Raw genomic sequence first — 10,391 nt, 5'->3', positions numbered from 1 at the left:
GCTCGTGAGAGGCACGTCTGGGGCTCGTAGGGGGCAGGTACAGGGCTGCTATAGCGGTACCTGTACGGCAGCCATAGGGTTGCTGTGGGGTTACTTAGGGGTCACGTATTGCGGGGCGGGGGTAGGGGAGGGGGTGCAGCTGAACAGTGGCCCCACCTACGGGGGGGGGGGGTTAATGCTGAGGGGCGGGAACGGGGAGGATACGCCCACGGGGAGGCCGCCTGGGAAAAGAGAGCAGGGGGTGGAGCCTCCGTGTGTCACGCCCCCGTAGGAGAAGCCTCTCGTGGTGGGGTCAGCATGGGACACGCCCGAAGGGGGCGTGGCTTACAAAGGGAGGGGTGGAGCTGGGGGCGGGGCTTCGGTGTACTGTGCTGCTGTGGGTGGGTGCGACAGAAGGGGAGGGGTCTGTAAGGGACACGCCCCTGGCGGAGGGCACAGACTGGCAGGAGCGGAGCTTGGACGGGGTGGACGTGGGGTGTGGTTTTCTCAGACCACGCCCTTGGAGGGAGAAGCCAGACTGGACAACACACTGAAACATTAAAATTAACTGTTGGTAATCAGATGGAGGTTGCTGTCTTTTTATTTTAACTCAAAGGTAATTAATACCCATCATGTTTTCACACAACCCCAAAAAAGCTGTAGTTAAATTTAGACAGTCATAACACTGTTTTCTAATTTTATTTTACATCTAAATATCTTCTCATGTTCTGTTGGGAATCATTACTGCCTGGGAACTTTTTAATACCTCCATTTATAAACAGCCACTATCTAGTGGTTCCTTTTTACCTCTCTTTGGAAAAAAAAAAATGTAACGTTTTGACTCTGTTTGGTTCTGAGCATTGTTGCCTCCAATCTCATGGCTCTGTTGTAATTTAAATACTCAACACTCCCGATTACTTTCCAATGCTGTTTAAAATCTAAAGCTTCCTTACTTGGTTTCCTATGCAGTCATTCGTGTCTGCAGTTTATTTCATAACGGTTCCTCAAATGTAGCTACTAATGACTCCAATTTAGTTTTCTGCCTTTATCATTTAAAAGGAATTCCAAACAATGTGTTTTTTAAACTATGATACAGATTGGGAATAATTGCTGCCTAGTTCACCAAGTAATAGCTGAAATTAAATTCAGTTATTGATCACGCCTAAATAATTTCATTTACACTTCAACATTTTTATCATTACATTACGACCAGGCGAATTAACTAGCACACATTATTTTTTATTATAGATATAAACTAGAGATTTTTTCTCTACAGGTATTACTTCCAATTAGTGCTCCAGTATTTATATTCACTCTTTTAAATTTTACTATATAAATTTGGGATCATTACTGTCTGCAGAATTTTGAGTAACAGCTAGAGTAGATTATAGGCATTATTTACTCCCAAAGACTCTTCTGGTTACTCTTAAGTTTTAATTCTAAATGTCTTACAGTAAGTAAGTAGTTAAAATAATAAAACACAAGGACCTTGGAATTTCCAGGAAAACCCACCGTGGCGCCTCGACGTGTCCAGAGATTGTCGGTGCCGGCTCCGCCAGCAACGCGTCCGACGAGCCCCACGGTGCTGCCGAGGCTGCGGCAGCGCGAGGGAACCGACCGCGAGCGTGGGGAGGAGACTCAGCCCAGCAGGGACCGCACGGAACGTGAAACTCCGGGCAGCGCACCTTCGTTTCAAGGGAGAAACACACAAAGAGCACAAAGGACGTTACTCTACCTGAGACACACACTGTCCTTAGCAGCTGCACAGCAACGTTGTCTCTGTGATTTGGAGTTCTGGTGGCAAATGATGGAGCTCTGTACGTTGCACCTATCAAACCTGCACACAGAAAGACGCTTCACCCCACAGGTGACACCAGAAACTAGGAAGCCTCCAAAAAGAATTTACAACCCCACATCCAAACCAGTTACACTAACCCCCACAACCAATCCTGCTCTACACACATCTCCTTCTCCTTCAGACACCCTTCAACAGCCAGATCCACAGTCATCTCCCAATGGGTCATTCGCTGCACTAAACGCAGTAGGGCGGGGGAGAGGGGGGGGGAACTAAAGGAAATTTAAAAAAAACCCTCCCTGACTGTGTTTTTTTCAGTGGCATTTCTTGGCGTTATTTTTGTCGGGCGTTGGAGGTAAAGGTTTAGCTTCCATTACCTGCTGGACAGTCGTCACTGCATGCCCAGGTTCACGTACCCCTTGCTTTATGCAAAGCTGCTTCCATCAGCGACCCAGGAGTCTTCAGCATCCTCCAGCGGCTGGTCCTTTCAATCCGCTCCGCCGGAGCGAACAGCTTCTGCTGTTTCCAAGCAATCGTGGGCCACCGACTGCAAAACGGATCCACTGAGGAAAGAAGCCGGATCGACAATGTTAGTGGTAGAAATATTTACATCTTTAAACGTTCTAAGGAGCCACCGAGGGAGGGATGTCGTTTTTACACAAATGGGGACGGACACTGACACACAGATACCTGGCTGCGAGCCCTGCGGGGCGAACAGCGCCTCTGCCCCCGGCCGTGCGCTGCAGTACCCGAGTTTCGCCACAGGGCGGCAGCACTGAGGCGCGCTGCGGCACGGCATTGGGGCGCCCGGGTGCAGCACCGCGCTTTGCCCACAGGACGGCAGCACTGAGACCGCCGCGGCAGCCCGGGCCGAGCGGTTGTGCCGCGTTTCGCGGGAATCCCGCAGAAAAATAAACAAAAAACAAACACAACAAAACAAAAACGCACACAGAGAGCCGCGGCACGAAAGCCACGCGTACAGGACACAGAACCCGCTGGGCCTCACCCCGAGCTCCCACCGAAGCGGCGCCCCACTCGCCACACCACCAAGCCTGCAACCGCACCTTAGCTCTGGTTTTCTGCATCCCCCCCCACAGCAGAAAAAACCCTCCTATCTTGCATTGCTCTTTGGCATTACAACTGCACAGGTGTGAACTCATCAAAGTAAAGCAGCCATCTCACAGACACACACTCAGAACTCGACTAGGCTGGGGTTTCTCTTTGTGTTACACAAACGGACTCTCACTCCTCTAAGGAAACAAATTCATTCTTAAGCATAGGCTCTCCCTGGGGGAAAAAAATGCCCACTCCGAGCTCCCAAACACTAGGGAGCTGTGGGGAAACCAGTGAAAGCCAAAACCAACAGCAGCAACGTCAAGTGGAATTTGGCTTCAATTCTGATCATGCACTTAAAAGCCTCTCTCTGTCCTACCAATGGCTGGTCATTCTTTGGAAGGACAAACTTTCTTACCTGAACATCCTAAATTGAAGACTCCACGGAACAGAACGGAGATTGAGCCACAGGACAACGGTGCCATTGATTTACACTAATGGGGAAAAAAACACCCTAGAAGTCAACCCCAAATTTACTTATTACTTCCCATCACATTTCATCCCTTACATTTCAACTGGCAGCAAGGTGTTCAAAAATTAACTATGCCCATGCCACTTACCACTTAGATTAAACTCTACATATAAATCTTAAAGGCTATTTCCAGCGTGCCCATAAATTCATGTGAACAAAGACAAGGGCAACGCTCAACCCTAAGGAGGGAAAGAGGCGGCTGTTCCTCTATGGCAGATCAAACTTCCTTCTTTCCCCTGCAACACGTGGAACTGCCGCAGGACCCGTTCGCCAACGGGGTGTGCGTTCTTAACTAAAACTGGTCGCCAGCTTCTCCGCAGAGGCAGTGAATTTGCCTCTTCTTTTTTTTTTTTTTTCCCCCACGTGGGAAAAAAAAAGAAAAAAAAAACACAAAAAACACACACCAAAAAAAGACAAAGGAATGATCTCTTCCAGGCCGTTTCTCTAAACCGTCAAGTCATTAGAAAATTGCACATGTCTTCTCCAAGCAGAATGAGCCTGTGATTCCATACAAAAGGAGGGCAAGGAGCAGGTCAGCTTGTCAGAGACAGATAGGGACAGGGAGCAAGACAAGGTGACACAGAGAGAGGGAGAGAGAGGCAAAAGGGACGGAGAGGCAGGGCAAGGGGAAGGAGAGGCCAAAATGAGCGCTCCGCAGCCTCCCCTCCCTCGCCTCGACCCCCGTTTCCCCGTTAACTCCCGGTGCCCGCCCCGAGACACCACGGACGCGCTTGCCAGGGAGGGAGCTGTTCAAACGGGATTGAGTCGGTGCGCTCTGATTGGCTGCTTTTCACCCCAGCGCGCCGCCCTCCTATTGGATGCTCCTTCCCGCGCTCCGCGCCCAGGTGCCCGCCTCAGGGTCGGACCTGACTGAGGACTGCGCAATTTGGGCATGCGCAGTACTGAGGCCTCAACGCCCGCCCCTCTGGCAATCTGATTGGCTGCCTGCGCACATCAAATGCCATTCTCCCCGCCTATCAGCGCTCCGCCCCTCCAGCCCTCCCGAGCGATCTGATCGGCCCGCTCTGCATCCTCACTCGCCTTCTCGCCACCCTGCCGGGACCCCCACGCCCTTTGCCCGCGCGGCTTCCAACAGCCGCCTTTAAAAGGAAACAACAAACCGCGCTCCTTTGCTTTACACTGAGGAAAGAAGCCGGATCGACAATGTTAGTGGTAGCAATATTTACATCTTTAAACGTTCTAAGGAGCCATCGAGGGAGGGATGTCGTTTTTACACAAATGGGGACGGACACTGACACACAGATACCTGGCTGCGAGCCCTGCGGGGCGAACAGCGCCTCTGCCCCCTGGACGTGCGCTGCAGTACCCGAGTTTCGCCACAGGGCGGCAGCACTGAGGCGCGCTGCGGCACGGCATTGGGGCGCCCGGGTGCAGCACCGCGCTTTGCGCACAGGCTTTCCTTCCTTGTCCAATTTATACAATGGCCTCTGCTCACAAGATTTCATCAAGGTTGCTCTATTCACATTATCACCAGGTGGTTCCTCAATCTCTTTCCTGTGAGCTAAAATACACCCTAACGGGCTCTTTTTCAGAATACCGCTACTACGCCGTCCTCCCATTATGCGTCACACGGAACGACACGGCTCATCTTGTAACAAATACGAGCAAATAACTATTAACACCTACAGCAGTACTCCACAGATAATACTCAAACCTATCCACGACACACCGCCCTCACAAGTTGTACTCCAAGTTTATCCCACCGCCTCCAAAACAAAACAATTCCGGTACCCAGCTCAAATCTCTCTAACACTCAGCACCGCAATTAGGACACTCTGCAACACAGATGGCCCCACAACGCTCACACTCCTCGCAAGTTAAAGCCACAGCAGCTCCTGCTGTAGTTTTCGGTGTTCAAGTGCATAGTCAGAACCAAGGCACATCCAAGAATTAAACCAAACTACGGTACTCTTCACAGCTACATACAGAGCCAGCTTTGCACCACAACGGAGCACGGGAACAACCAACACCAAAAGCTGGCCGCACAAACAACTCCACAGCAACTACTGTATACCTCTAAGGTGCTCGCAACCCCGTCCACGCTATCCTGCCGAAATTCCGTACCACGACTTACGGACAGTTCGCGAGCACGTGACCGGTCCCAAATTTCAGAGAAGAAAGACTTCTCACCAGAGGTCCTCGTCCGTCCCTGCGGCGATCCGACCGAGACGAGGAGTCTCTCCAGAGACATCCCCGGGGTGCGCCAAGAGAGTCCTCGGCTCCACGGGCCCTGCGGCCGGACAGAGCGGGTCCTCCGGCTGGCTCACCGGCTGAAACGGGGAAAGAAACGGGACGGCAGAGTCAGCAGCACTGCTAAGCCACGTTCTTTATTTCATTTGACGATGTTAGTTATAATTGTTTAGTTTCTCGCTGACAATACATCTGTTAATTATTAGTCAAATATAAACTAAGCTCTCAGCTTCTAAACAACGTGTTACTTAACCTTCCATCTCCCTCTTGTCGTGCAGAAGGATCTAAAAGGTGAAAAATATCCCCTCATCGTGCAGGCGGTCAGAAAGCATTTACCTCATGTCAACTGGTTAATGACGGGTACACCTTCTATAACTTCATCGCAGTATACGTTAAGTTGGCAGCTTCTCTTCAAAAGCGAGAAGAGAGAAAAGGGACAGGGCTCTGAAAAAACAAGGCAGAGATCAAAGCAGCGGCGGGGACAGAGGAAAAGAGGCCGGAAGAGCACCAGGAACAGGGCACAGAAAGAAACAAATCGGCGCGGCGGCAGCGGCGCGGAGACGGAGGAAAAAAACCTGGCACGGTCAACGGGACAGAGAGGAACGCGACCACGGGCAGGGAGCGGGACACGGGGACACGGCGAGGAACCACGGGACGTGGAGAGATACCAAAAAGTCGGCAAAAAAGACTCTCTAACGCTGTTCTGAAAGTGTTAAACGGCGGGCAATTTCAATACAGCGCACCGCACGCTCAGAGGATGGCCCCTGTATTTGAGCGTACGTGTGATTCACGCTTCTTGGTATTCTTTACATACACCTATTGCATATTCATTTGCTTCTACCGCTTAGTTAGTGCATTAAACAGAAGTTCTTTCCATAACCCCACCCTTCGCTGGCAGTCCATCTCTGGTATGCCAGTGTCCATCAAGGGTCTCCAGCGGTCCCCGGTGCCCCTGCAGCCCGGTGCCCCCTGCCCCGGTGTCGGCTCCTCGACCTCATGTCTTGAGCACGCCCGCTGTCATTTTGTGCTGCTACTCAAGTAGCTCCTTCTCCATTTAGTGGAACGTCCCGTTTTCCCAGCCTGCGAGCCAAGGACATCCCGCTTTGCCCCACCTCCAGTCCCTACAGAGCTAGTGTTTCTCTGTTAGGTTTCTGTTCCGTTAGGCCTGCTCTTGCTGCCTTATGCCAAGGGCTTTCTAAAAGATTTTTGTTCCTCCTATCAACGGGAAGCAAGAGAGAGGGCAACAGGCAAAAACGATGGCAGAGCGAGAGACCGCGGGGAACACAGGGGCTTGGAGGAAGAAAGAGAGGAATGAGGAGCCCTGCGGAGAGACGGAGGACAGGAAAAAAGAAAATAAAAAGAGAAAAAAAACGGGGCGGGGGGCAGCACAAATGCTCAGAACGTGAACGAGGACGGGAACAGCGCCGTACGGAATGAAGAAAGCCGGCAACGCCGAGCACGACAAAGGCACAGAGAGAGAGACGGCGAAGGGAGGGAGGAAGGAAAGAGACAGAGCAGCACATACAGACACAGAGAGGAAACTAATGGCAGGGAAAAGAACGGGCCAGAGAAAGCGTGGGGAAAAAGGAGACGGAGGGGCAGGGAGGCACCAGGACACACAAGCCGGGGACGAGGCCCCGAGGGCCAGGGACTCACAGCGGCTCTCGCTTTCGGTGGCTGCCAGGAGGCTTCTAACAGCTCAGACGCTCCCGTCTCCTTCTCTCCTCCCTTCCTCTCCGGTAACTCGGGGCGCTCGGCCGTCCTCAGCCTAGGAGAACACGGTGGGGTGTCAGGGCTCCACGAGACGAGGCTTCGGGGACATGGAGCCTCGCTGGCTCGCTCGCCAGGCAGCCGTCCCGCTCCAGGATACGCGCACGGACCCTGCCGCGCACGTTGGCCCCCGGCCCGCCGCACGCCGCGCAGAGGGAGCCTTCGCCACCCGGAGAGAGGGGCTCGCTCTCTTGCCTGCCGCAGGAAGCGGACGTCGGGCCCACAGCCCCACATTGCTTCAGGATCTTTCCAGATCTACAGATTTTGACATATTTACAATTACATAGGTTTAGACGGAGATATCTATTTGCACTTATTAAAAAAATACGTACACGGGTATGAGTGAATACATAGAGATGATATTTAATATCCGTTTAGATTATGTAACGCACAGTCATTACAGGTAGCTCTACCTACTCACACTTTTCTCTATTTTAAATTGCTTTCTATATAATTTTTTTCTCATTTTCGAGTCCTTCATTTTTTAATTTACGTATAGACAAGATATTGGTATTTTTAAAACCATCAACAGGAATTTTTTACATTCTAAAAATCCTTTATATAATAGAGTAGAAAAGGGCGTTGATATAAAAGCATTTGATAGACACGTGAATGCCATCCTGCAATATATAAATACCAAGGACAGATTTCTCTGTTTGCAATTCCCACACTCGTGTTTACAGGTCGAACACGTGTTCTCCTCCCCCGGGAATTTTCAGGCACGTTTGGACTGTGACCCCCTCTTTTCAGGGGGACTCCCTTTTGACCCCCGCATCCCCCACCCGCATCGCCGGCCCCTGCTCACGCTGGGGCGCCACAAGCGACACCGTCACGCGACACGAGGGAAACGGCCCCGACAGGCAGCTCATTGTGTCATTTACTCTCATTGTGTCATTTACATGTGCACGTACCACAACCCCCAAAAAGCAGGGGGGGGCTCCCCTAGGAAAACAAAGCGGGGGCAGCACCCCAAACAGCCGCAGCCCCCGGCCCACAGGCCGGCAGCCGCCCCCCGGCACGGGAATGCTCCTGGCCAACCTGAGAAGGGAGCTGCTGTGAGTGCCACCCAATAGCCATACCCCTCTTTTCTAGGCAGCTTGGAGAACCCTATTTGCCAGTGTTGTCCTGGGACATTTCCCTCGTCCAATTGTTCTTATTTATACCCTGTATACAGTATTAAGATGATGGTTTTCTAGAAACATTTCACATTGCTGGGTCACTCCTTCGCAAACAGTTTATAAATTCACTCTTACCTTTTCACCTAATCTTAATAGAGCGCATCAGCTCCTTGCGCTGCGAGGTACCACTGCTCTCCCGTCACCAGTGACAGCTTCTTTGGACCCTAATTCTAATTTGGCTATAAATCTCCTATTAATTTCTTATCCTCTTTGTTGCGGTTTCCTGATGTTGGCTGGAGGAGACAGCCACCTGGGATCAGAGATGTGGCTTTTGTATCGGTCTCTGTCCTTTCGGTGGCTGGTTTCACACTGGCATCTGCTAACTTATTTCCAGTTTCCTGATCAGTGTTTCCCTTCTGAGGCCCTTTGCAACGCACGATGGTAACTTTTCCAGCAACAGCACAGCTTCCAACAACTGGAGTATCATGTTTAATCTGTTTAAAAAGCATGCAATTGAAGAAGTGAACGTATGCTTGCCTGTTTGAGTGAGCGTTCCTTAAACAGCTTCTCTACGTATGTCGCCGGATATCTTTGCTGCAGGTTTCGCTGCATCGTTCATCCGTTCGAGCAGAAGCTGACCGTTTCAACTGCAGTCATCATCATAGCCGTCACTTGGATTCTGGCCATCGCAGTCACGCGTCCTTCTGCCGTCATGCTGCACGTACAAGAAGAGAAACATTTCAGGGTGATCCTCGGCTACGGCAACGAAACCCGCCCCATATACTGGTGCCGAGAGGACTGGCCTGACCCAGGAATGAGAAAGATCTACACAACAGGTCTCTTTGCGAACATCTATCTGGCTCCCCTGTCGCTCACTGTTATCATGTACGCCAGGATAAGCATTGCTCTCTTCAACACTGCGATGCCCACGGTGGGAAAGCACAGCCAGGAGCGATGGCACAGCACGTCAAAGAAGAAACAAAGAGTAATCAAAATGCTCATTATTGTGGTTTTGCTTTTCACCCTCTCCTGGCTTCCCTTGCAGACTCTGATGATGCTTTCTGACTATGTCAACCTTTCAGATGTCCAGTTGCAGTTCTTTCACATTTATATCTATCCCTTTGCTCACCGGCTGGCCCTTTTCAATAGCAGCGTCAACCCCATCATCTACGGTTTCTTTAACGAAAACTCTCACCGGGGCTTTCAGGCCGCCTTTCAACTTCAGCTCTGCTCCCAGGAGGTGGCTCACAGGGACACCTGTTCTCAGCAAGGCCACAGCAATGTCATTTTGTCAGCTGGCAACCCCCAGACACCCCAGGATCAAGCTTCTCAAAACGCTAAGGAAAAAGGGAAGACAGTTAGGAAAGGAAATTGGGTGAATAACCAGCAAGATTTGACAATGGAGGCTCTAGAAGAGACCTGCAATGACGGGATTAAGTGAAACATGCTATGCACTACCAAAACGATGTAAGCCTAGCAGAGTTGGTTTGTTGTGTTGTGAAACTCACGCTCTGTCAGCCCCTTGACAGTGTTTCTTTTTTGAAGGAGATACGCAGCTTGCCCAGTATCTGAATGTGTGATGTGAGCAGAAAGCCAAATTCATCCTCCTGTGTTAGCAGCTTGAAGAAGGTGCAACCGCCCTGCAGTCAGTGATGACCCACTCTGCTCCCGAACTGGGCTGGAGCAGAGACTAAACGGGCTAAAACGGGCGAGCGTAGGGAGGAGACTCAGCCCAGCAGGTACCACACGGAACGTGAAACTCCGGGCAGCGCGCCTTCGTTTCAAGGGAGGAACACGCACACAGAGCACAAAGGACGTTACTCTACCTGAGACACACACTGTCCTTAGCAGCTGCACAGCAACGTTGTCTCTGTGATTTGGAGTTCTGGTGGCAAATGATGGAGCTCTGTACGTCGCACCTTTCAAACCTGCA

General features: G+C 51.2%; 2 long non-coding RNA genes across 2 annotated transcripts; both read right to left on the bottom strand.

Annotated features, from left to right (window-relative positions):
- Positions 1–562: 562 nt before the first annotated feature.
- On the bottom strand, positions 563–2,331 carry LOC139829063 (uncharacterized). The gene is made up of 2 exons (XR_011741285.1): positions 2,191–2,331; positions 563–1,816 (listed from the first exon to the last, which is right to left on the bottom strand). It is a non-coding gene; the product is annotated as an uncharacterized lncRNA (long non-coding RNA).
- Positions 2,332–3,143: 812 nt separating this feature from the next.
- Positions 3,144–7,334, bottom strand: LOC139829062 (uncharacterized). Its single transcript, XR_011741283.1, has 4 exons — positions 7,227–7,334; positions 5,907–6,014; positions 5,511–5,650; positions 3,144–3,321 (listed from the first exon to the last, which is right to left on the bottom strand). It is a non-coding gene; the product is annotated as an uncharacterized lncRNA (long non-coding RNA).
- Positions 7,335–10,391: the final 3,057 nt, after the last annotated feature.

This window comes from Patagioenas fasciata, chromosome 13 (assembly GCF_037038585.1).
Source record: "Patagioenas fasciata isolate bPatFas1 chromosome 13, bPatFas1.hap1, whole genome shotgun sequence".
Taxonomy (NCBI): domain Eukaryota; kingdom Metazoa; phylum Chordata; class Aves; order Columbiformes; family Columbidae; genus Patagioenas; species Patagioenas fasciata.
The sequence above is the reverse complement of the archived record's forward strand: the minus strand, read 5'-3'. Positions and strand labels throughout refer to the sequence as shown.